The 27,242-nt window shown below is 50.8% G+C and overlaps 1 protein-coding gene and 2 pseudogenes across 1 annotated transcript in view; all 3 read left to right on the forward strand.

Moving 5' to 3' along the window:
- Positions 1–1,942: 1,942 nt before the first annotated feature.
- LOC136645357 (uncharacterized) lies at positions 1,943–26,200 on the forward strand (annotated as a pseudogene).
- IL1RAP (interleukin 1 receptor accessory protein) overlaps positions 9,698–27,242 on the forward strand; it is a 59,111-nt gene continuing 41,566 nt past the window's right edge. Inside the window, exon 1 of the mRNA XM_066620290.1 lies at positions 9,698–9,765. The gene's annotated coding sequence lies outside the window, so the exon portion shown is untranslated. The remainder of the gene's footprint in view (positions 9,766–27,242) is intronic.
- LOC136646867 (5S ribosomal RNA) lies at positions 15,409–15,527 on the forward strand (annotated as a pseudogene).

Below are 27,242 nucleotides of genomic sequence, written 5' to 3' on the forward strand. Positions count from 1 at the left end.
GCTAATTACTACGAAGGTATTGCTGTGGGGGACAGAGAGAAATGTTTCTGTTTGGCAAAATCATGGTGGGGTTTTTGCCTTTCAGACATATTTTTAAAATTAATGGCTGTTGTTTGGGGCTGGAGAAACCCTTTTTCTGGTGGAGAAAGCATGGAAAGCATTTGAGCTAAAGAGAACCAAGAACTTAAGCATGGAAAAGGTTCTAAGCAGGGGCAAATCCAGGGGAAGCCATGGGTGCATACCCCTACCCTAACTGTCTTGCCAGCAGGGAAGGGCACCCACCGGGATGGAGAGCAAAATTGGGTGTCAGGGAAAGATACTCTGGGTGGGTGCCAAGGAGATTGGTTGGAATGGGAGCCCAGGTCTACCCAAGCAACAAATAGCCACAGAGGTTATAAACTCAATTTGGAGCCCAGGTCTACCCAAGCAGGTAGACCTGGGCTCCAAGTCCAGCAAATAGCCACAGAGGCCTGAGGGAGAACATGATTGAGACATACAAAATTATGCAAGGGATGGATGGAGTGAATAGAGAGAGATACCCTTTTCCCTGTCACATAACACCAGAACCAGGGGACATCTACTAAAATTGAGCATTGAGAGAATTAGGACAGATAAAAGAAAATATTTCTTTACCCAGTGTGTTAATTAGTCTTTGGAACTTTGTGCCATAGGAAGTGGTGATGGCATTTTACCTAAATGACTTTAAGAAGGGATTGGACAAATTTCTGGAGGAAAAGTCCATAATGGGTTAAGAGTCATGATAGGTATGTGCAAGCTCCTGATTTTAGAAGTAGACTACCTCGGAATGCCAGATGCTGGGGAGGGCACAAGGACACAGGTTTTGTCTTGCTGTCTTTTGTGCTCCCTGAAGCATTTGATGGGCTACTGCGAGATACAGGAAGCTGGACTAGCTGGGCCTTTGGCCTGATCTAGCAGGGCTCTTCCTATGTTCTTATGTAGGCTATAAGCTCAATCAGGAGCCCAGGTCTATCCAAGGAGGTAGACCTGGACTCCAAGTGGGAGCCCAGCTCTACCTGCCCAGCAAATAGCCACAGAGGCTATAAACTCAATCGGGAACCCATGTTACATGAAAATCCCCTTTTGTCTTTTAGCTGTGATTTAGCTGTGATTTAGCTGTGATTTTCTATATATCTGGTTATAATACGAGATATTATAGCATGCAAGCTAAACTCGTAGCATGCAAGCTAAACTGTTCTCCCAGCATACAGGCCACATTTCCAGGACTCTACTCAAGCCACAAGCTCATGGTTACGCAACCACCACCCCCCATAGTCACACATTATGCGATGAAGTCTTGTGTCTTCATCCAATCACTGTTTATGCAAATAATTTTGGTGTTACCGATTCATTGTATTGTACCTACACAGAAGCCCATGGTTACACAACACCCCCCCCCCCAGTCACACATTATGGGAGGAAGTCTTGTGTTTTAATCCAATCACTGTTTAAGCATCTCCTACATTACTGTATGCAAACCTGAACTGCCTTGTGTTGGTATTGTTTCCACTCAGTCTTTGTAAGTTCCCCCTTCTAGGAAGCCAGCCATTGACCCCACTGGATAACTGACATCCTGATCGCCATTCAAATGTATACATACTCCAAGCACCCAGCCTTGTGTTAGCAACCAAGCTACCATCCAGCTCAGTCTGTCTCCCAACCCCTTATAAGAGAGGGCTTCCTCTCACATGGTCTCTCTCTCTCCAAGGCCCAACACACCTGTGTTGTGTCAGAGGGTCCTTTCTCTCCCCCCCCCCCACACTCCAACTGCTCTACAGGGCAGGTAACTATCTTGTGTCTGGAACTCTTTCCCTTCTTCTCCCCCCTTTTTTCTCCCCTTCTCTCCCCATCTTTAGTTAGCAGCTGGGGTTAGCTAACCCCTAAAATCCTTCCCTACAACCCTTCCTTTTTCTGATTTCCTCGGATGCACCAAATGCTCTTCACACGCAACTACCATGAAAGCCAGGTACATTGGATTCAGGCATTAGGACCAAGAACTATCATTTCTCTATTTGCATTATTTTTACCTTTGTTCTTTTGTAATAAACCATAATCTTTTGTTCCAGATAGCCACAAACCCCTCTCTTGCCCCTCCCCCCTGCATCCCGTTTGTCCCTCCACTGCTCCCTCTTCAATTTCCTGATACCCACTGGCTCCAGCTCTGCTCCCAGATACAGATAGCAGCTGACACGGGCAACATCAAGGGGATGTATGATGGTATCAAGCAGGCCTTAGGTCCAACGCAGGAGAAAATTGCCCCTCTGAAGTCTGCCACAGGCGAGGTCATCCAGGATCGGGTGCAGCAGATGGAACGCTGGGTGCAGCACTACTCTGAGCTATATTCCAGAGAAAATTATTATTATTATTATTATTATTATTATTATTATTATTATTATTATTAACAGTATTTATATGTAGTCACCGAAGAAGCGCTGAACAACATTGAGTGCCTGCCTGTGCTGGAGGAGCTTGACAGTGAACCAACCCTAGAAGAACTTCACGTGGCCCTGGACTCCCTTGCCTTTGGCAAGGCACCTGGAAAAGACAGCATCCCTGCTGAAGTCCTAAAGTGCTGCAAAGAGATCATCGTCACTGAGCTGCATGAAATCCTCTGTCTCTGCTGGAGAGAAGGTGGAGTACCTCAAGACATGAGGGATGCAAACATCATCACGCTGTACAAGAACAAAGGTGACAGGGGTGAATGCAACAACTACCATGGCATCTCTCTCCTTAGCACTGTAGGAAAGTTGTTTGCCTCAGTTGCACTAAAGAGGCTCCAGGTACTTGCAGAGAGCGTTTATCCAGAATCACAGTGCGGATTCCGAGCCAACAGGTCCACCACTGATATGGTATTCTCCCTTAGACAACTGCAGGAGAAATGCAGGGAACAACGACAGCCACTCTTTATAGCCTTCATAGATCTCACGAAGGCTTTCGACCTGGTCAGCAGGGACGGCCTCTTCAAGATTCTCCCCAAGACTGGATGTCCACCCAGGCTCCTCAGCATCATCAGATCTTTCCACAAGGACATGAAGGGCACTGTTGTCTTCGATGGCTCCACATCAGACCCTTTTGACATCCGAAGCGGAGTGAAGCAGGGCTGTGTTCTTGCACCAATCTTGTTTGGGATTTTCTTCGCTGTTCTGCTGAAGCATGCCTTTGGAACTGCAACAGAAGGCTTCTATCTCTGGACCAGATCAGATGGAAAGCTCTTCAACCTCTCCAGACTGAGAGCAAAGTCCAAAGTCCAGCTGAAATGTCTGCGTGACTTCCTCTTTGCCGACGATGCAGTTGTCACTACCCACTCTGCCAAAGATTTCCAGCAGCTCATGGATCATTTTAGCAAGGCCTGCCAAGATTTTGGACTGACGATCAGCCTGAAGAAAACACAGGTCATGGTTCAGGATGTGGACTCATTCCCTGCATTACATGAATGGTGAATGGCTCTGAATGGTGGTTCTGGTACAGCGTCTAGTGTGGCTGAAAAGGCCGATTCGGGAGTGACAATCCCTTCCACACTGGGAGCAAGTGCAGTCTGTCCCTGGTCTGTCTCCCTGGCTATGGGCCTTCCTTCTTTGCCTCTTAGCCTCAGACTGTTAGCCAAGTGTCTCTTCAAACTGGGAAAGGCCATGCTGCACAGCCTGCCTCCAAGCGGGCCGCTCAGAGGCCAGGGTTTCCCACCTGTTGAGGTCCACTACTAAGGCCTTCAGATCCCTCTTGCAGATGTCCTTGTATCACAGCTGTGGTCTACCTGTAGGGCGCTTTCCTTGCATGAGTTCTCCATTGAGGAGATCCTTTGGGGTCCGGCCATCATCCATTCTCACAACATGACCGAGTCAACGCAGGCGCCTCTGTTTCAGCAGTGCATATATGCTAGGGATTCCAGTTCGTTCCAGGACTGTGTTGTTTGGAACTGTGTCCTGCCAAGTGATGCCGAGGATGCGTTGGAGGCAGCGCATGTGGAAAGCATTCAGTTTCCTCTCCTGTTATGAGCGAAGAGTCCATCACTCGCTGCAGTACAGAAGTATACTCAGGACGCAAGCTCTGTAGACCTAGATCTTGGTATGTTCCGTCAGCTTCTTGTTGAAGCAGACTCTCTTTGTGTGTCTGGAAAACGTGGTAGCTGCTTTACTGATGCGTTTGTTTAGCTCAGTATCGAAGAGAAAGAGTGTCGGAGATCGTTGAGCCAAGGTACACAAAGTCATGGACAACCTCCAGTTCATGCGCAGAGATTGTAATGCAGGGAGGTATGTTTCAATGTATCAGCAATGTGTCATCAGCTAATGAAAGGCTTTCAATACAAGCAAGTACTACCTGTATCACAGCGATATGTTTTACTTTTGCAGGGATGCAAACCTGTGTATTGAGCTGGTGTGTAAAATGAAAGGATATGTTGCATGTTATTTCTATGTAGACAAATACATCGCATACAGAGATGCATTGATTCTATGCAAATTATTGTTACATTGCTTTACAGATAATGAATGCGTGTTTCAATAACCCCCCAAAAATACTTTCTCTTCATGAAATTTGGGGGAGTTACAGGTCTTTGATGTTTCTCCACACTTATCCCTTCATTTTGCACACCAGTATAGATACCCAACATAATTGCCCCCCCTGAAAAAATAGTCACCCCCCCATCTCTAGAATCCTGGCTACGGGCCTGGGTCTTTGAGTTTTTCTGCGACATGAAAATTCTACTAACGAGGCAGCATCAGCAGGGGATCAAAGACTGCAAATAATGGTGATCTGAATGGAGCAAAGAGATTCCAAAAGGAGCTTCACAGATCTTTCTCCTTCCCCCTTTTTAAAAAGAACAGTGCTGCAGTTTTGATCTTCCAAAGAGATCTCCTGTCTGCACACCTCCAAAGCAAGGAAACAAGTAGATGCTGTGCCTGCAGCATCTACTTCACTGACCATTTATTATTATTATTAACAGTATTTATATACCGCTTTTCAACTACAAGTTCACAAAGTGGTTTACAGAGAAAAATCAAATAACTAAATGGCTCCCTGTCCCAAAAGGGCTCACAATCTAAAAAGATGCAAATGAATACCAGCAGACAGCCACTAGAACAGACAGTGCTGGGGTGAGGTGGGCCAGTTACTCTCCCCCTGCTAAAAAAAGGAGCACCCACTTGAAAAAGTGCCTCTTACCCAATTAGCAGGGGTTACCTGCTACCTGACCACCCCCAAACATTCAGTGGCTGACTGAGAGCAAAAGGCCCCAGTCTCTGAGCTCTCATCCCAGGCTCTCTCCCAGTCATGTTGCTTCCAAATCCAGGGGCTCCTTCATTGTGCAAAGCAACACAAAAGAAATCTGGCTGTCTATGTCAGTTTCAAAACCTGGGTTCAGTCCTGGGAAAGAGAAATAAGGGAGCACCAGAAATAAGGGAGCACCCTGAGCAAGTAGAAGGTGCTTCCTCCACACGACCTATTAAACAGAGTGCACCCTCAGCATTTCGGATGGAGTCAACCACCTTGCTAAGACCGAGCAGGTGCCCAAGGCCACCACTGCTGTGAAGGTAAAACTGGAAGATCCTGCATGTTCCACTTGGAGCAAGACGCTCTTGGTCTAGGTAGGCTTGAGCAGAGAAGATAATTTGTGAGCAGCAGAGGGCGCCATTTCACCTGTGGCTGCAGGGAACCAGCTCTTGCAGAGTCTCCCCACAATACCTTCCAGAGTGGCAGGGCCGGAAGATGCTTCCATTCAAAATGGCTTGTTTCTGGGCAAGCTGCTCGGATCAGGATGAGAAAAGAAGTCCTTGTAAATTGGCAACAGACTTTAAAATCTGTTTCTAGCTAAAGTGAAAACACTCCCAACCCTCCTACACCTTCTGAAAATATCCTGTTGCCCACGTCATGGGGAGGAAGGATGCAGAAGCTAATGGTGGCACTCTTGGGGACGAGATAGCTCCACACTGCTCATCTAACAGGGCAAACATGGAATCAGATGTGCTTCTAGATCATGACAACCACTAAGTATAATATTTAGGGATTTTTTTATTTTTAAAAAAGGGTTGGAAATTCTAGGTGGAAGCTATTGAAATAAACACACACTCTAAGCCTCCAGGGTCGGAAAGCACAGGGAGGTCACAGGACAACTTTCCAGTGGGTTTGGCCCTGAGCCTGGGAGGGCCAGAGAATCCTAACAGGCTGGGCCATCATGCACACCCTCTGCTCTGGAAGCTGTGGGATTGTGAAGGAGCGGTCCCGATGCTCACATGTACACTTGTTCATTCCCATCTGTGGCACATTCATCCTACTTTGGGGGAATTGAGATTTTTGGGTTGTGGGGTGCAGAGCTTCACAGTCGCACTCAGAGTTGATCTTAGGTGTGTGCAAATGTCACCTACCCAGGGTCTGAATTCCATTTTTAGATTGGCTTCTTCAGCCCGAGCTGCTGTTTTCCATTCCAAATCCATCAGCCTAATTGAACGTCACCCACTTCCATTTGTACTGCCACCCCCTGAACAGTAGTTGTTGCTCACTTCAGTTTAGCGCTCTGGAAGTTGTGTGCTGACAGTTACACTGCATCACAAGTGTTTCAGCTTTAGAGGCTGCACAACAGTCTGTCATGCTTGCTTATTGTGCATGGGAGTCTGTGAATGAGCATGAAGAGGACTTGGCACAAAAGAACTAAACTCTCATGACAATCCAGGGAGTTTGGTTACAAGGCAAGACGCTGTACATGAGCAGCTGTCGTGGGAAAATATCATGCTCATTCATGTGACCAGCGAGTGGAGCCATCAGAAGCATGGCCAACGTCTGAACGTTCCCCCATTATTTTCCAAATTGAGACCTGGAAATTACGAGACCTCCACATGCGCTGCCTCCGACACATTCTCGGCATCACCTGGCAGGACAAAGTTCCTAACAACGCAGTCCTGGAACGTGCTGGAATCCCTAGCATGTATGCACTGCTGAAACAGAGACGCGTGCATTGGCTCGGTCATGTCGTGAGAATGGATGATGGCCGGACCCCAAAGGATCTCCTCTATGGAGAACTCATGCAAGGAAAGCGCCCTACAGGTAGACCACAGCTGCGATACAAGGACATCTGCAAGAGGGATCTGAAGGCCTTAGGAATGGACCTCAACAAGTGGGAAACCCTGGCCTCTGAGCGGCCTGCTTGGAGGCAGGCTGTGTAGCATGGCCTTTCCCAGTTTGAAGAGACACTTGGCCTACAGACTGAGGCAAAGAGGCAAAGAAGGAAGGCCCATAGCCAGGGAGACAGACCAGGGACAGACTGCACTTGCTCCCAGTGTGGAAGGGATTGTCACTCCCGGATTGGCCTTTTCAGCCACACTAGACGCTGTTCCAGAACCACCTTTCAGAGCGTGATACCATAGTCTTTCGAGACTGAAGGTTGCCAATACAATATACAATACATAGTCAACCCCAAAATTGCCTTGTTTTAAATGAGAGTCTCAAACGAGTTTGTTCCCGGCTTGTGTCTCAGCAGGAGGGCTGAAATGAAGAAGCAAGCAAAGAGCGGACCTGCTTTTAATTGCAACCATTTCCCATTATTCAGCTTCTGCTTCATTTGATCGCAATGAGAAGATTCTCAATAACCCCTCCCCCCGCCAGCTCAAATGGAAAAGAAAGAGCAGGTCCCATTGCAAGTGAATCAGCCTGAAAAGGGTTCCTGCCCTACAGCGTTGGCTCTGGTTCGGTGCTTCACAAACATGTCGGAAGCTTCTGCAGAAGGAAAGTGTGAGGTAGCACAAGGTCTAGGAAGCTGCCTTATGCAATCTGAGGTGGCATCAGGTCATCCAGCCCGGACCGAGGCCCAGCAGCAGCTCTGCAAGGTCTAAGAAGGAGCTTTTCATCATGCATCTTTTCTGAAAATGAGTACATGCAAAGCCTGTCTCCTGCCACTGAGATATGACGGGACATGTGGTGGGTTGGTAGGCAGGTGAGGCAGAGCTTCCCCACTGGAGTCCTTCGAAAAGCACCGCTGCCGTGTAAGGCGCTCCAGCACCCACACAGCGGTAGCACTTTTGAAATGACTCCAGTGGGGAGGCTTTGCCTCACCTGCCTCCCCACCCAGCACATGTCCCTGGAGATATGACTTATTTCTCTGTATGGACAACACCACTGGCTCAGTTCATGATGTGCTGCACCCTCCATCACCCAAAGGGGATGTCAAACACAAGGCCCATGAGCCAAATGCAGGCCTGGAAGCAATTTATCTGGCCCCCATTAAAACTGGACTCTCCCAGCTTGATAACTGGGCTCTCATATCTTGAAAATTTGGACAAGATTTGCACATTTTCTCATTAGCCATTTGCATTTGAATTTCTATGTGAGATCCAAGTGCTCATTTCATCTGCTTAATGACATCACTTCCTGCTTAGTGACATAACTTCCATGATGTCACCATGAATGCTATTCGGCAGGTTGTATGAAAACACTGTCAAAGTTACATCAATATCACTGCTGTGTTGGCGCAACCTCTGCCATATTCTCAGTTCTTCCAGTGTAAAGGGGGAGGGGAAAACAAGATCCCAGGCAACTCTGTGCTGACACAGGCCTCCGTTTCACTCCACTAGCATCTGTGGCAACCCACCAACAATCAGCCCCACAAGTGCAGAGCCTGAGCCTGCACTTGAACTGGGCTGGCTGAGAGGGGTCGAGCTATGGGGCTTTCCCATTTCCCCTTCATTGTCCAGCATTCACTGCACAGTGAAAATCTGTTCTAGGAAGGTTTGGGTGGGGCCTGGGCACCCGGGGCAGGCCTTGCCTGGCTACTATCCTTCCCGCTGCTTGGGTGGCTTTTGTGGAGCAGCGCAGGCCCAGCCCAGCTGGAGTTGTGGCTCCGCTGCTCCCTTCTCTTTGGGACAACTGCTGCTGGGCTGCTGCTTCAGAAGGGGAGCCCCTGCCTTCAGGTGCCCACTGGTCTGGTCACCAGCTGCAGTGAGGCAAGGGGGCTGGGCAGGCACACCAGCCAGCAGCGGAGAAGTGCGTGCAGCTTCTCCTGGGTGGCAAGCAAAAGCCAGAAGGGCGGCCCGCAGGCAGAGTGACCAGCCGCCCTCTTTTTCCGGAACTCGTCCTCTTTTTTAGCCTGGAAAAGGACTTCAGTGCCCCCCTTTTCCCTGGGAGTGGGCAGCACACAGACTCCTTGCAATTAACACATTGCAGGTCATAGAGTTTCAAATGTAACAATGAGCAACACTGTGTTTCAATTAACCCTTGAAATCAACATGCAGGAGTGTCCTGGGCTTTTATGTTGCCCCACATTTTGGGGTGCCTGGTCCTCTTGGGGCTCAGGGCATCTGGTCAGCCCTGTCCTCCCGGCCTGTGGACCCAGCAAGACCCCCCACTCAGGGCCCCTGCGCCTCACCTCCCACCTTCCCAGGTGAGTGGGGGTGGTGGTGCCAGGAGGGACAGCGGAGACCCCGTCCTGCCTAGGTGGGGGGAACGCGGACGCGGCGCGCGGGGAGGGGCCTTCTGCACATGCTCAGAACGCCCTGCTCTCTGCACCCCCCCCCCCGCTGGGACCCCCGCGATCAGCCCGGAGAAGGCGTGGGGGGCTCAGCCGGACAGTTTCGCTCGGGGGCGGGACGGGGACGCCCCCTCTTTGCATATTGCTACGTCACGGGGGCCCCCTCGCCAATCAGCGCCTGGCGGGCGGGGCCGGGGAGTGCCAGCCAGGAGGCGAAGCCGCGGCGGGCGACCCGGTGCCCAGCTGGGCGCTCGGGCAGTCGGGGAGCAGCGGCGGCGCCGGCGTGGACGGAAGGACAGGTGGGTGAGCGGCGGGGCGGGGGGCGCGTCCCTCCTGCGGGGTGCCTCTTCGCTCCGCGCCCCGGGCCAGCCAGCGACCCCCGGATGGTCCCCCGCCCCGGCTGAAGAGCGACACCTCCGCAGCCCTCCCCCGCTGCCTCCAGCCCTGGACGTGGAGGGCTCCGGAGAGACCCGCGGCCGCCCCGAGGAGAAGCCAGGGAGGTGCGGTGGGTAGGGAGGCAGGGGGAGGCAGTGCCTCCCCTCTGGAGTCCTTCAGCCCTAACCGTCCCAGGGCAGGCAGAGCCTCCCCGCTGGGTCCTTCGGAAAGCGCCGTCGTGGGAGATGCTCAAGTACAAGCATACTCAACCCACGTCGGTTGAGTATGCTTGTTCTTGAGCATCTCCCACGACGGCGCTTTGCGAAGGACCCAGCGCGGAGGCTCTGCCTCCCCTGAGACGGTTAGGGTTGCGGAGGGGAGGCACTGCCTCGCCTGCCTCCCCGCCCCCTGGGAGAATCTCCTGCTGATCGGTCCGGCGCGACGGCGCCCTGCCCTGCCCTTCCTTTCCCTGCCCTGCCTCCCCCTCCCGTGCCCAGCCAGGACCCCCCTCGCCTCCTGCCCCGCCGCCTCCCCGCCTGCGGAGCCACTTCCCGGTTGCCGCGTCCTGATGACGCTCCAGCTGCAGCCCGGGCGGGCAGGCAGGCGCCTCCCGGGGGTGGGATGGAGGCGGGCGCGGGTGGCGGCCCGTCCGTCCCCTCGCGGCTCGGGAGGCTTTCCGAGCACTTCGCCTGGGGGACCGCAGCGGTGTCAGCAGCGCAGCGCTGCAAGGTGGGCCGGGGGGACTGTCCCGCTGCTGATGGGGAGGGGTCAGCAGATGCCCCCCCCCCGGCCCGTCTTGGCGCCGCCCGCCTGGCGCTCGGAAAGGGAACTGGCAGCTTGGAGCTGTCCTGTGGCTGCTGGGGAGAGCCTCCTGTGCAGGTCTCCTCTGCAGGCCATCCTCCTGTCTCTTCGGGTCTTAGGCTACAGTCCTGTGCACACTTTCCTGGGAGCAAGCCCCACTGAACATAGTGGGACTTACTTTTGAGTAGACCCGCTTAGGATGGGGCTGTTACTCCCAAGAAAGTGGGCACCCTATAGGATTGCAGCCTTGTGCCACCTGAAGTCTTGCAGTCCATCCCAGTGAACTGGAGAGCCAGGGCTTTCTGCCTAGAAAATACAGAAGCCCTTTGCCACCAGGGTCTCTCCCCAGGGACATGTGGTGGGTGGGGAGGCAGGTGAGGCAGAGCCTCCCCCACGTACAGAGCACTTGCACCCCTCCCACAGTTGTGGTGCTTTCAAAGGATTCCCATGGGAAGGCTCTACCACACCATGGCAAGTCCCTGTCTCTCCCCACCAGCTCGCAGGCTTGATGCTGTTGTGCTGCTACCTCCAGACCTGGGAGCAACCAGCCTTCTTACAGCTTGGCAGAAGAGGGGTCTACTTTCCATCTCCTGCTTGGGGAGGAGTTCGGTGCTTGGCAGGGGCACAGAAGGTGTCATTGTTCTAAAGTGTTGGCTCTAACCAGACCCCACTTGGACTGCTGCACCCAGTTTTGGGCACCACATTTTAAGTGGAGCAGCAACACTGGAGCAGATTCAAAGGAGGGCAGTGAAGACGGGGAGGAAACCAGATCCTGCGAGGACCAGTTAAAAGAGCTTGGCATGTTTTGCCAGGAGGAGTGAAGGCTAAACTGAGATGCTTGAAGGTCCTGTTGTGCCGGCAGGGCTATTGCACTGAAGAAGGGAGGGCTGGCTTCTTTCTGTGGTCCCAAGACTAGAATCAGTGGGTTAAAACTGCTAGAATGTGGATTCAGGCTGAAGGTGAGGAAGAATTGCCTGACTGTAAGGGCCGCCCTGATGCTGGGGAAGTCTGCTTGCAGTAGTAGACTCTTTGGAGGTTTTCAAGCAGAGGCGGGGCACCTCCTGTCAGCACCTGTCAGAGGTGCTGTAGCAGCTGCCTGCACTGAGCAAGGGGTTGAGCTAGATCAGGGGTCTCCAGACCCCGGCCCGGGGGCCAGATGCGGCCCGTGGAGAGCCTCTATCCAGCCCGCAGCCAGGCTCTGATCCCCTGAGAGCCTCTGACCCAGTTGACCACCAGATTGACCAAACACAACCAGAGCTGTGCTTGTGGGGTGGGGGAATGGGGGTCCATTTGAGTGTGTGCTTTAGTTCTTGGGCTGTGTTGGTGCTTGGAGAAATCCTGGACGTTTGAGCCCATTCATTCATTCACTCATTCATTCAAGTTCCATCTCTAATGCATTTATTTAAATTTTATATTATTTTTTCTGGCCCTTGACACTGTGATAGATATTTGATGTGGCCCTTTGGCCGAAAAGTTTAGAGACCCCTGAGCTAGATGACCTCCAAGTTTCCCTCTTCCTCTGTGATTCTACCCAGAGACAGATGGTTAGCAACTGTGGAGAAGCGGATGCTAGACTATGTGGGTCTCTCGCCTGACACAGCCAGGCTTTTCTCAGGTTCCTGTGTTTGCTGAATGTCCTACCCGACCTCCAGCTCTCTCTCATTGCTGCAGCCCAGCAATTCCTTGGGATGCAGCATTCATTCTGGCAGTCCTGGACTGGCCCTCCTCTCCCTCTTCTCCTTCCTCCATACCCTGCCTTGTTGTCATCTTCACTATGAGTCTGGGAGTGACTGTTGTCTGTTGTCTGGAGGGGTTTTAGGATGTGGTGTCTACGGACTCCTCCTCATCCAGCCCCTCCCTCTCACACTTCCCCCCCCCCCGGTGGGGGGGGGTTATGCTGGTATTGGAGGTATGTCCAAACTGGGGCTGCTGTGATGGCAGTTGCTTTGCTGGCAGGACTATGCTGGTGCTGGTGTGCTGGTTGTGCTGGTGGCGTCTGAGAGAGTGCAGCAGATCCTTGGCTGACTCCACTGGCTTTTTGAATGTCTGGGATCGCACTGTGAGGCAACCCAGGGAGTTTGCAGTGAACCTGACATTTGAACTGGGGATGAGGTGGAGTACCTATCCCAGGCCCCTGGCCAGCTGATGAAGCAAATGGTTGAGCTTCATGGGGGGGGGGCACAAAGAGGATGTGTGAGCTGCTTGTGGGTCAGCATTTGTTGCCTCTTGTAATGTTTGTAACTGTCCCCAGACTTTGTAAGGCCTGCAAAGCTTTGCACCAACCCAGGGAAGTTCTAGAGTCCAGTCTTTTGGGTCAGTGAAATTCCTTCATTTTCAGATGTTTTTGTAGGGCCACCCATCTCCCTGGCAAACTTATAGATTTATGTTGGCTACAGGAACAGGCCCCGACTCTCAAGAAGGTTCCAGTGTGACATGGACGGGGGGGGGGGGGGATGAATGAGCCTGAGAGAATGAGAGATGTTCTTGTACACTCCCAGAGCTTGGTTTGAGTTGGGAGTGAAGGTTATGGGAATAAAGCAAAGACCACATGGAAGCTGTGGGATCTGGAGGAAGGGTGAGGGAGGGCTGGCACCATGTGGGTGTTCAGAGAACAAGAGTATCTGTGTGGACCTGTGATAGACAGCAAGAGACTTTGAGGTGGTGTGGTGGAGCAGTGGTGATCCCAGGTAGGGATAAGGCAACTCCCATGACAAACAGTAGCAAAGGGCAAATCCCTGCCTCAAGGAAATTTGAATTTAGGCGGGGATGTGAAGCAGTTGAGGCCTGGATGCTACTGGGCTTCTTGCAGCCATCTATCACAATGTGCTGCTGCTTCAGACTCCCAGAGAGCAAAAATCTGCATGGAGAAAAAAAAACCCTTCCAAAGGTGTGTGGCTCCTGAGAGAGATCCCTCCCTGTGCAAGGGGATGGAGGCCCTGAGGAGAATGTGGCAACGCATTCTGTGGTGGAGAAGATGGAAGACCAGGCGTTGCTCATGACCAAGGGAAGCAAGAGAATTGGGGTTCTCTCCATCTTTGGTTTAGAATGTGTAGACCCAGTCCACTGGGGACGTTCTCCTGTGTGAGACCCTTTGAAATGAATGGGGAGATGTGCAGGAGCACTCTGCCTTCTGTGGAAAGAGGGCCATCGCAAAACCGCATTCCGAAAGACAAATGCAAGAGTTTGACACTGATGAGAGCTGACAACAGCATTCTCAAAATCTGCTCCTTCATCTCCCATCCCGGCTTTTCAGGACCTGCGATGGTGCATGGATATCGGTTTGCAAATGAATTTTAAATTATTCCTGGCGTGTTCTTGCGTGGCTTCTTCGGGAAGGTCGCTCTGCAGCCCTGCTGCGTGTGGCAAGGCTGAATGCTCAACGAGCCTGCGCAGCAAATGAAAAAAGAGATTGAGTGAACCGAACGTGTGTGCCCCGGTAATATCTCCTTTCTCTTAAAAGCTTCCTGCAAATGTTTTTCTTTACTAACAGATCTGGAATTGCTTTTCGGGATTGTGGTGTCCTCATAACAAAGCAGCACTTCTGGTCTAGCTCTGTGTGACTGACCTGTACCTTAGGCCAGGTGTCACCTCTAGTCCTGAGCCTGGCTGTCTCATCCTTTTTGCCTGTGACTTGAACTGGAGACTGTCCATGGGTCTCAATAACACCCATTGGTAGCACTGTAGCTCGAGAGCTTTGCTGTTATCAAATGCTGCACCTGACGGGAGTCTTAGCAGTGTGTGAGCTGGGGGCCTTGCCTCTTTGCCTTCCAGTAGGCCTGTGCCAGTGGTATCTTGCTGGCCCAAATGGGGGCTCTCCAGCCACCCTGTGGCAGCACACCGGGAACTTCCTGACTCCACAGTTTTTGCTGCCTGCCTGGAATTGCAAAACAGTCAAGCCCTTGGCATCCTGCAAGAAAGGCCTCCTGGGCTGCTTTTAGCTTGGTTGGGCCTCACAAACCGTTGCAGGTAACGGTGGTCTTCCATGTTGGCGTTGCTGTTGGGAGCCTGGTGAGCACCCTCTGTTCTTGTGGGGTAACAGCTCCTGAACTCCAGCCTCCAAGTTGCATAGCTCAGTGGCAGGCTGGTTTTGGCAAGTGTGCCGCAAGCAGAGTCCAAGGCAGGCAGCAGTGCGGCCTCTTCAGGGTGCTGTACGCTGGCGTCTCTTCATTGCCAGGCTTGCTCGCACCTACTGAGTTGGGAAGCTGACAGTAGTGTACAAGCAGGCAGGTGTGTAGCCTGGCCAGGGTGACCAGGCATCCTCTTTTTCCAGGACGTGTCCACTTTTTTAGCCTCATGTCCTGGAAAAGAATTTCAATGCCCTCTTTTTCCTGGTGAGCAGCCCCTGCAGGCAGCGCACAGTCTTCTTGTAATTAAGAAATTATATGTAATATAGTTTTTGATTTAATAATAAGTAATATAGTGTTTAAATTAACCACATAAAATCAATATATGTTTTAGCTTTTATTTTGTCATGTCCTACATTTTTTGGACGTCCTACATTTTGGGGTGCCTTGTCCTCTTTTATGGTTTATGACATCTGGTTACCCTGAACCTGGTTCACGGACCCTCTGTGGCAGGTCACAATCTCTTCTTGTTTATGCCATATGTGCTCCAAGTTGGCACCCTATAACAGGGCAGGGAAGAGGTTGGAGCGGATTGGTGGAAATAAGAAAATCTGACTAAGAATGAGTTCTTGATTCTTTGCAAGAATGAATGTTCAGAGCATTTCACAATTATGGTTTTGTTCTATTCCTTAGATCAGTATCATTTCCTCTTATGTTACCCTGCACATGCCCGATCTCGTCTGATCTCGGAAGCTAAGCAGGGTCAGGCCTGGTTAGTACTTGGATGGGAGACCACTTGGGAATATCGGGTGCAGTAGGCTTATACCAAAGTCTTTCGAGACTGAAGGTTGCCAACCATCTATGCTGGAAGGGGCTGAAGCAGAGAGAGAGGGAAAGAAAGAGAGAGAGAGAGACGTGGTTAATGCCACCACTTACGGTAAATTTGTGGCAGAGTCAATAAGAGGCACTTTTTCAAGTGGATGCTCCTCTTTTATTTAGCAGGGGGAGAATAACTGGCCCACCTTGTCCCAGCAGTGTCTTTTCTAGTGGCTGACTGCTGGTGTTCTTTTGCGTCTTTTTAGACTGTGAGCCCTTTTGGGAGAGGGAGCCATTAGTTATTTGGTTTTTCTCTGTAAATCACTTTGTGAACTTTTCATTGAAAAGCGGTGTATTAATACTGTTCATAATAATAATATTTAAACTGAAGCTCATTCTCCTTTTCATCCAGGGGCATGTGACTTTGAACACCAGCAGATGCCACCATGGTCCTATGTTCTTACACCCCCCCCCCAAAGCCCCTGATTGCATTCGTGGTGCTGTTTCTTCAAATGTGAATGTGCAGGATTTCCAGCTTGACTTAAACAAGGGACTATATCAGGGCTTTTCAAACTGGAGCATTGCGATGCCTCAACCTGAGGGCCCTGGCCTCTGCCCCCTTAAAGGGGCAGGGGGGAGGCAGTGACGCGATCCCCAGGATTGTGTCACTCAGGGGGCTGCAGGGACTGGGATGTACTTGTGTCGCTGCTCCCCCCCCCCGCAAGAACTTACTTACTTACTTACTTACCCCTGGACTACATGAAAGAAGGAGCTCTTTCACTGACATTGTACGTGCAAACCAAAGTGGAAGTCCCATGCTTTGCTTTTGAAGAATTGCGCCAGGAGCACGGTAAGGTGCTCTGCTTGCTTTTAGCTGGTGGAAGGCAAATCAGTGCAACTCACTTCTGGAACAGCTCACTGCTGCTGGAGGGGGCAGCAGTGGCAGCAAACGTGGGGTGAAGAGCAACCCAAATCCATTGCTATCTCCCCTGTACCCCCCACCCCCCCGCATTCTGCTGCTGATGCATCACCTCGCCCCAAGGATAGGCCATCAATGCGTTCATCACTGGGTAAAGGATCACGTTAAAATTAGCCTGGAGGGTTTGCTAGTGGGCCGAGTTGCTGAACCCCCTCAGAATGCAGCTGCAAGAATGTCTTGCATTCTGGATGCTTATCAGATGCTGATGTTGTCTGGTGATCTGAGCTGTGGATGGCCATAGCAGATGAGCTTTGTACATTATGCAAACTTGCATGCTTTTGCATAGTTCAGCTTCCACTTGTATGGGGCTGTTATGCAGGGCATGAAGGCCTCATCCTGACCACTGGGAGGCTGAGGCACCTCCCTGCTCAGCCCTTTGGTCTCTTCCAGCTTCGAAGGCATTTCTGTGCGTTGCCCACAGACCGAAAGGCCTGCCTTGCAACCAAAGTGCTGAAAGCTTTTGTGTGTGTGTGGGAGGGGGAGTATGCCATACTGCAGAGCAAAGATGCTCAGGGTGCTGAACATGGCACACAGCCTCAGCCTCTGATGTTGTCAGTGTTTGGATAGACTGAAGGGATGCACACAGACGTGGCCACCGATAAGTTAACGCTTTGGAGGTGGGGTATGGAGTCTTTGCATACAGGTGGGGTCAGTGGTGTAGTGAGGATCACTGGGAGCCCCTTAAATTTTCTTTTCTTATTTCTGCCTAGAATTGCATCGGGAGAATCTCGGATGGGACTTTGCATTTCTGAAAGGGAGGAAATGAATCCCATCTGCTTTCAGAACTGAGCGTTATTTTTCCCCTATTGCCTTGTGAATCAAAGGAAATCTCCAAGTTCTGGGGTTTGATTAAGGCTTTTCTTTAAAACTCTATTTAATCTCTATTTTTTAATTTACTAATCAAACAGAAAAGGTGGGGGGATCATTTCAAATAACGCATTTATCCTTGTGTTCTGCTACAGCCAATTTAATGACATCTCTGTGGTCAGTTCTGCTCTTACTGCAGAGAACAGGGGAGCTGGGTTTTATACCGATGAATCTATTTTCTTTTGCAGTAGATTGCATTTATGTCCCACACATCTGCCTGGGCTTTCATTTGGGTTGGTAGAGAGAGATTCTGCTCATTTTGAAGTTGTTGCTCAATCACATTTGGAGTTTGAACCACTTTCAATGAAGGCCTGAAAGACTTTGTCCATTGTGCCCAGCCCTGGTTTAGTTTGCTGGATTAAAATTGAGTTGATGGGACAGCAGTTTATGCCTCTACCTGGGTGCAGAATTGGCTGGAACCAGAGCTGGACCTTGCATGAGGTAGGGGGCGGGGTTCTGCATTAAGACTGGTGGGGTAAGAGATGGGGAGCTCTAATCTATGGGGTTCAGTACTTTGATAAGGTCTCCTGTGTAAACTCCATTGAAATGAATGAAATCTGAACTAGTGGGAAGGGAATGCCCTTTAAACTGCAGTAGCTGTTCTAATTGTTTTAGTTTTTAAACAATCAGCTTTTTGCTTACCCTGCTGAGGGGGTGGTCTTGTCTAGCAACCTTTCTGGAGAGGCTTGTTCCTACCCTGGTAGGTTTACAGCCCAGTCCTAACCACCTTTCTAGTCCCGATGTAACCATGCCAATGGAGCACATGCTGCATTCTACAGTGGGAGGGGGGCTGTAAACAAGGGAAGGAAAAAAAACAACAAGGGAATAATTTTTTTCCAGCTGCATCTGTGCTGGAAAGTTGGTTAGGGTGGGGCTGTTTAGCATATTCACTAAGCCTGCAATCCTATACTGTACACATTTGATGTGGGAGTAAGTCCCATTAAAATCAGTGGGGCTTATGCCTGAGTAGACTTACATAGGATTGCGCTTTGCGTCGGACCAGAATATTTATCAGCCGACATTTTTTTCCTACTGGATGCTTCAAGCCCAGGTATGAAAGCTGCTCTGAATGAGTTTTACAAGCCGGGCCTGTTGAACTCTAGACCTGTGACATCATCCTGAGACTTTTAAGATCTTGTGCAAGGGTACATAGGGGTGTTGCAACCATTGGAACCATTGGGTGTTGTCTTCATAGGAAGCATTTCCTGTTTCATAGAAGGTACTCCCTCACTGGGCCTCAAATGTGGGTGTAGGGTTCAGGACCTTGGAACAACCCGAGCAACTAATATCGAGTTAATACCCAGTTAGCCCAATCTGGAACGTTTTCAGCTTGTCTTTCAACCCCTGTGCCAACCTTTGTCTGCCCGCCTGTCTCTTTTCCCTTGCTTTTTATTCCTTGATCAGCACCTTGTTTTTAGCCTTTGCGTCAGTGTTTCTCAAACTGTGGGTCGAGACCCACTAGTTGGGTCATAAGCCAATGTCAGGTGGGTCCCTATTCATTTCAATATTTTATTTTTAATATGTTAGACTTGATGCTACTATGGTATGTGACTGCATTCGGGGAAATTTTTCAGATTTGTACTTGTAACAGGCACTTATGCTTTTAGCAATGATAGTCAATGAGACTTACTCCTGGGTAAGTGTGGGTAGGATTGCAGTTTAGGATTGCTAAAAATTTTCCTGCTTGATGACGTCACTTCCAGTGATGACATCACTTCCGGTGGGTCCAGACAGATTCACATTCTAAAAAGTGGATCCTGGTACTAAAAATATGAAAACCACTGCTTTACATTGTTCTCGCCGTTCAGGATTGTGTAGCCTTTTAATAAACTACCTGGTCAAAGTGTGTCCTGGAGGAAAGAGGCCTGCCAGGTTTGTTCTGCTCCTGTTTCCTTTCTAGGGAACCCCCGATCCTAGATTTAGGGGGTGCCTTTGTGAAGCTGGGAGGGAGCCTTCCCCAAAGTAACCCCCTTCTTTTGGGGCTTCCTAGCCTTGGTTGGTGACAGCCAGTGCTGTAGCTAGAGGGGGCGCAAACACTAAGTTTTGCAGGAAGCCTCACTGTGACATGCAAACAGCCGTTCCCACCACCCAGAATGGCTCCAAAGGGGAAGGGGCCCTTGCATGCTGCAGTGAGGGTCCCTGCAAAACTTAGTGCTGTGCAACCCCTCTAGCAACGCCACTGGTGGCAGCAAAACCTCTCATTTTTTTCTTAGTCCAATTCCAGTTTGCCCAGTAAGGTTGCAATCCTATGTATACTTTCCTGGGAGTAAGCCCCAATGAACACAATGAAATTCACTTCTGATTAGACATGTATAGGATTGTGCTGTAAGAGAGGGGAACAGAGAGCTCTCCTACTTATAGTGTTTTATAGACATGTGAAAGTATTTTTAAAAGGCCAAACATCTCAGTCAAATGTTGCCTCCAAAGGTACGTACTGGGAGTGTTCTTACTGGTGGAAGCAGTCATGGCCAGAGCACGTGATGATGTCCTTGGCCGCTGCCCTCGTCTTGTCTCCTTGAGAAAATTAGCAGTTTGTGCTCAGTGAAAAGCTTTGGAAGCTGCCCAGAATGAGCTCTGATGTATTGCTTTGAAAGTCTTTTTGAGAGGAAGGTGATTGCCCAACCGTTCGCCTGTCCCCACAACTGAAAGCGATTCAGGAGGACATTCATCATGGTGGATTTAATGAGCCAGAGTTAATGAAATCATCTGAAGGAAAACTTGAGTGATATTATTAAAGCAGAAAATGTTGAATTTTGCCAGACTGTTCTGTTCCAGATTGCTCTTTGTTCAAAGATATGGCCTTTGGAGTCGTAGCTGCAGACTTCTGAACACGTTAACGAAGGCGTTTGCTACATTTTGACTTTCTTCTGAGATTGACTGTGGTTGGATAGGAGAAGAATGGCTCTCTGTTCCCTCATGTTCCAATGATGAAAGACTCTGGAAAGCCTGATGGAGATGGCAGCAGGGCATGAAAGAACAAGTTGGGCAGCAGTTGGCATTGTGCCTGCTGCTCTCGCCTCTGACTTCTGCACCTGCAGTTGACCTCCTATGATATGCGCTGAAGTAAAGGTCAAAAGGATGTGTGGCAGTTAGACTAAGATTCTAACCCCCTCTGGGCCACATGCAGACCTTTTGAGAAGGCTGGATGAGTGTTCTGGTGCTTGGGAGACAGGAGTGTACTGCTCCCCCAACTCTATGCATTCATTTTTGCCCTGTCTTGTTGCCTTCTTGGGGATTGTCTGCCTGCTTAACTAGCTGTAGGTGCCGTGCCTATCAGTGGACCTGAAGGAGTGAGCAGTTGTAGAGGGTCTCTTGGGTATGGGAAAAAGGTGGTAGGCCAAAGATATGTGGTGCTGACCTGTGGTTCTAGAATATAGAATAGTAGACCCCAAATTTAAGGATGCACGTTCTACTTTTTTTTTTTTGGTTTAAAATATGTGTTTAAAGGCGCAATCCTATCTTGCTCTAGAACAGGCAAGCCAGGAGGCCTGCGCTGTATCCAGCGTGAGATAGGGCTCCATAGTGGCTCAGCCGGAGGTAAGGGGAAACTCTTCCCCTTACAACTGGGTAAGCTACTGCAGCCCCTATGGGTCTCCTTGGACTTCTGCCACCTTCTGAGGTGGTGGAGTGACTTGCCACTCTGTGCTGCTCAGGAACCTGCGTTGGCATCTGGCATAACAGCGGGATCCCAGCCCTGCCTCTGGTCATCCACCCGCCTGCCCCGGGGCCACCCACCACCTGCCCTCCCCCACACCGGAATGCCTCCCTCCCACCTCCTCCCTGCCTCCTACCCACCCACCCCAGAGCCGTGCGTTGGCCAAGCTTGGTTGATGCAAGGCTCACACTGCAAGCCACCATGGAGGCTGGATGCAGCCTCCGTGTGCCAGCATACCTCTGTGCACTGGCGCGGCTTGCTCTAGAGGAGGTGCAAACATGGTTTGCTGCACGTTTGCAACCCTCCTAGACTGGTGCAAGGGACTTGCACCAACCTAAGTCCTACTTAGGATTGCGCTGTTAAGTCACTTTTGAACGACTGTGTGTGTGTTAAATAGAAAAGTAGCATGCTGGAATACTTGGCTTGCTTGCTTCGTAATTAGTGATCTTGTGAGCATGAAATGTGAGTCAATTTGTGCCAATTTCCCCCTCCTATCACACATAATTAGATGATATTCAGCCTGCCAGTTGGGCATAAGTGCACATGTTTTCCTTTCGAGGGTTGGTAGTGAGTATCCGTTCTGGCAGTGGTGACCACAGCCCCCTGGGCTCTGCTTGATGGCTATGATCCCGTGTTCATTCTACAGAAAGTGCTCCTTTGCGCAGGACATGACTGCGGGGAGCACTCCAGGGGCAGTTTTTCCACAGGGGCCTGCTGGGTATAAAGACTCTCATCCAAGACGCTTCTCTGAGCCCTTTTGCTCTCTTGAGGTGAGGCGGGAGTGTTTGGTTGTGGTGCCTGGTCTCCCCAGGGCAGCTGACCTGGTGCTGGCCTTCTTATCCTTTCAGTTCCCAGGGCAGCCCTTTTTATTTGCCAGGACTCTTAGTGTGCGCCTATTTGGACTGATGGTTTTATCCATCTTTTGAACTTTTCTGTGTGTTTGTTGCATAAATCTGCTCTGTAAACTTGGTGTGAAATCTGCTGATAGAGATAATGAGCCTCTGGCACTCATTGCCACACCAGCTGCCAACAGCCACTGGCTTTGTGGTTCTGGAGCAGGCTTGGAGAAAGTCGTGCTGAAGTGGCCTCACCATGGCTGTTAGTCATGCTCAGTCTCATCCGGGCTTGGAGGCCTCCATGTCTGTGAGGCAAGAAGGCTTTGGCTTTGAGCATCGGTGTGTCAGTGCAGTCTTGTGGGTGGGGAGGGCTGAAGTCCTCCTCCTGCCACACACTTATGGCACTCGGCCTGTCCAGGGCTTTCTGCCTCATCCCTGCAGCACTGGTTTTGTGCAACTTGAGAGTAGACGTTGGCAGTCAGATGCGCATCCAGCTGAATGTACTGGGGGGCCCAACTGGTGTCCCTGGAACTAGTCTCTTCTGAGGGCCTGGAGGCCTGGCGGATTGATGATCATTACCAGGGCTGGTGCAGTTTGGGGGCCAAGAGACAGAGCTGCAAATTGGGCTTCGTCGCTGGCTTCTTGCTTCTGCCAGGAGCTCCCACTGGCCAGCCTCAGGCACACTGCTCCCTCTTGGCCTCCATCTGCTCCTTTTTCGATAGAGGGATGATGAAGCGGTTTGCTTTGCAAGGTGGTTGTGAGACAGCATGAGGTAGTGCACATGAGGGAAGCTCTTTGCCTACTCCGGAGGGGTTCAGGGCCGGCCCAAGACCTCCTGGCACCCAAGGCCCACTGCCAGATGGTGCCCCCTCTTTACCTGGGCATGTGGCAGCTTCTTCTCCTCCAGTACTCCAGTCCAGTGGCTGTCAATGCGGGCCACAGTGAAAAACAGAGCACTGCCTCCCCCCCAGCCAGGCAGAGAGTGAATTTGTCACAAGTGCCTGTGGTCAGAATATATGTTGTTACCAGGCTTTATGATGTAAAAAGACAAACTGTATGAGAATGTTCTTTGTGACTTAAAGTTCTGATTAGTTGGATTAATAGCACAGGCGGCAAAGTATCCTTTTTCCCAGCTAACAGTGGCTGTGAGGGGAGGGCTCACAGAGGCAAACGAGGCTCCGAGTGGGGCCGTGAACAAGAGGCGGAGAAGCCCTGCTCCAGCCCACTGCCCTCCTCTCCTCCACAGGCTCACTTTGTCCCCCTCTTCCTTTTCCAGTGGGGGGAGGGGGGAGAAGGAGGAAGGTCAGTGGAGGTGAGCAGCTGGACTCCCCATGCCCGGCTGCTGCCTGAAGCGAAGGCCTCAGTTGGCCTTGTGGATGGGTCGGCCCTGCGTGACCCGTGCCTTGGACTCTTTTTCCTTCATGGGCTGATAACTTGCTTGTGTTTGCTCTGCTCTCTGGGCCTCAGAGTGGAAGGTGCCCACTTTTTTTTTCCTGCAGAGGTCCTGATAAACTCAGCTGAAGTGGCAACGGCCTTCAGAGCCACCCCTTGCCCCCAGAAGAGCAGTCTGCCTGAGTGGGAAGCACTTTGTGTTCCCCACTAAATGGAGCCCAGATGGTTTCTGCTGCAGTAATTTTCTCTATTGTCCGTCCCTTCCCGTCCTCATCCCTCCCAGCGCTAGACACTTAAAAAGCAGAAACGTTTCCCGCAGGCTCTGAAGGACCTTTTCTCTGCATCCATTAGATCTGCTTTGCAGCTGTTCTGTAAATGGGTTATCCCGCCCCCCCCCCCACGTGCCAGTTCTCAGGTTTGGTCCTTTCTGTAGAACTCCTGGTATTTCTCTAGCCATGAATGTAGCTTGAGCCGTGTGCCAGAGCAGGGGGTCTGGAGTGATTTAGGTAAGCGGAGAGACGACTAGAGGGATGCCTCTGCCCTGTAGCGATCACAGAGCCGGGTGGCTTGCCTGGTGGTCACATGTGTTGAACATGGACGCCTGCCCCAGAGCAGACCTACACGACTTCGGACTCCCCATGCCACGTATGGAGCCATGTCAGCCATCTACTTCTTGCTTAGGATTGCACAGGAGCACGATTGTCCAGCCCCAGCAGGCCACAAGATACCGCTTGCAATCCGTATCTGGTCAGGAGATCTATGGGACTGACCTGGTGCTTGCGTCCTCCATCAGTGAAGCCAAGTGAGCCGGTCCAGGCATCTTGGCATAGCAAACAAACTGACTGCGGAATCCTTGGTCTTTTGTCACCTGACAGCTTTTCCAGATCTTGCCATGTCTAGATAACAAGAGAAGAGGCGATGAAACCATAGGGCTGCCCTGCAGCCTTAATTCAGTTGTTAAATGAAGTCCTGGGGTTTCTCAAAAGCTCAATGAAATGATCAGTCATGGTACTACCAATGTTTTGTGGCTTTTAAAATTGTATTTGTTTTTGCTTTTTATGTTCAAGCCGTAGTTTTGTTGTTGCAAAGTCACCCTGAGTACCATTTTAGTGGCAGGGGAGAAGTCCTCAGAACAAACTAATAAATGGTGGACAAGCTTCTTGGAAAGACAGCAAGTCCCTTTGTCTGGTCTTTCTTCTTCAGCAGGCAACTGCAGAAAGGGTCCATGTGGTTTGATGCCTGCTCTGTTTATATATAAACATAATTTGATGGTTCACTCCTCCTTGTGGTGCCACTGGAAACTCCCCGTCTTTGGTGGGGCAAGCTGAACACAGACCAATATCGGCGACAGGCCCCTGCAACAGACCAGTCGGTTCTTCAGTGTCACATCAGACATGGATTGGATGAGCATGTGTTCCTGAAGAAAAGCTAAGGTGTCCTCCATGAACGACCCTGCCCGAAAAATGGACAAGGGTTCATAGCACAAGAACAGCGCCAGGACACAAACGGACTAATCCAAAACCAGAAGTGTGACGCCGTGAAGAACATCCGCGTCGCCACACTCAACGTTGGCTCACTCACTGAACTCACCATAGCACTCAGGCAACGCCACGTTGACATCTGCGCAATCCAGGAGACCCGCTGGAGCAGTTTGAAGTCTTGGCCTATTGGCGATGTCCATGGCAGCCCAAAGACGCGTAATGGCATCGGCATCATCGTCTCAAGGCAGCTTCGTAACGCAGTCACAGAGGATGGACACTTCAACGGTTACCTCATGAAGGTTGTATTTGTCATGGCGCAGCAGCATGTTCACTACTTCTCCGCCTACGCGCCCCAAACCAGCTGCACCGACAGCGCCAAGGATGCCTTCTGGCAGCTGCTTGATGAGAAAGTCAGAGGTTCACCCCGCAGGCTACATTGTCATTGATGTCGACCTTAACAACCACGTCGGCGAAACAGCAGATGGCTACAGAAGCCATGGCGGTCATGGATTTGGCATCTGTAACAGTGATATTGAAAGAGTACTCGGCTTTGCTGATGCGCAGAACATCAACAGCTGGTTCCAGAAAAGACCTTTACACCTTGCAACCTACTACAACAGTGGCACATCGTCACAGATGGACTTCATCCTCATACATCGCCACGATCTGAAGATGGTCCTCGACACCAAAGTGATCCCGTTCGAAATGGTCACAACTCTAATCGCCCGCTTGTCCCCAAGCTATGTGTTGAGCAGCCAAAACAGCAATAAGAAGAGTGTGCTGAAATCACACGCATCGAGTAGTGGCGTATACAAGAGAAGGAGACCAAACTCATCACACACATCCAACTGCCCACCATAACAATTTGAAGAAATGTGGCAGAAGGCGACACATGTCACTAGTGAAAACGCACGTGCAGCGCTTGGTGTGGTGAAGCCTGACAGACGCTGAATTAACTGAGATACCTGGCTCTGGACTGATGACGTCAAAGCAAAGGTGAGAGACAAAAAGCGGCTGTACCACGACACAAGATGCCTGTCAACTGGCAGAAGTACTGGGATGCGCATCATGAAGCAAAGAAAGCCATTGCCTCTGCGAAAGCCGCACACTATAACAGTGTCTACAAGAAGCTTGACACGCGTGAGGGTGAGCGTGACATTACCAGCTTGCCAAGTCGTGTCATCGCCAAACCGAGGATATTGAGAAGTTCTGCGGCATAAACAACAAGAGAGGGCAGCTGATCAGTGATCGGAGGCAGGCAACCATGTGTTGGTGTATGCGCTTTGAGAGGTTCCCCACAGAGGAATTCCCGCACCTGCTGAACCTGCAAACAGCCGCCACTCATGGACCCGGGCAGCCAGTCGGGCCTGAAGAAGTCACAGAGGCTTTGAAACAAATGAAGCCAGGCAAGGCAACGGGTCCTGATGACGTCACTGTCTTGCATTGTTTGGCCTCTGCCTCAATGTGAAGAAGACGGAGTACATGACGATGGACCCCAATGTGCTCAGGACGATGTGCATAAATGGCATCAACCTGCCACGTGCTGAGACATTCTGATACCTCAGCTCGACGATCGTGGCTGACGGCAGCCTGCGTCACGAGACCACAGCGCAAGTTAATGCAACCTGGACAAAGTAGCGCATGATGACCGGTGCCCTTTGTGACAAGAAGATCAGGGAGTGTCTCAAGGCAAAGATCTACCAGATGGTCATCCGGCTGGTCGCAACCTATGGAGCCGAATGCTGGTCGGCGACAATAGAAACCAAACCTCGCCTCGCTGTCATGGAGACAAAGATGCTGTGTTGTCAGTGGTATCGCTTGTTTTGACCATGTCCACAATGACGACATCCGGTGTATGGCGTTGCTCCAATTGCTGACAAGTTGAGAGAAGCCTGGCTTCAATGGTACGGCCACATTCTGTGCGCCAACAGCAATACTCTGGCACAGAAGGGCCTTCAGTTGGAGGTCAATGGCAAACGACCGAAGGGCTGACTGAAACAGCACTGGCTAGACGTGCTGCACAGCAGCATGAAAATCGCCCGCCTACAACTGAACCAAGCCTGCGACTGAGAGAAATGGTGATTCCGATCCAAAATAGCAGACCACACAGGACAAACGCTGAAGAAGAAAAAGAATGTTTAAATATGGGGGGGAAGATAGTGATGCTAATATTTTTCAGTGAATATATGAGACAGAGTCTGGCTGGCTCGATTGGTTGCGTTGGGCCCTACAGGTGCTTTATCAGGCACAGTTTCTCCAAGCAGGAGCAAAACGAGCACATGTTGAGGTTGATGCTTGGTTGCCAGGGCATTTGTTCTTGTTGCTAAGGGCAGGTTTGTAGAATGGCACTTGGTGTGGCTTCGCTTTGCCCAGAGAAATAACTTGGAGCTGCACAAAATCTTTCAGAAAGTGAGTCGCAAAGAATCAGTTGCAGCAAATAAAACGGCACATAACCACTGCCATAAGTGGCCCTTGCACCATCTCCCAGGTAGGGTTGCAACCCTTAGTGG

The sequence above is a fragment of the Tiliqua scincoides genome, chromosome 3, assembly GCF_035046505.1.
Source record: "Tiliqua scincoides isolate rTilSci1 chromosome 3, rTilSci1.hap2, whole genome shotgun sequence".
In the NCBI taxonomy this organism is placed as follows: Eukaryota; Metazoa; Chordata; class Lepidosauria; order Squamata; family Scincidae; genus Tiliqua; species Tiliqua scincoides.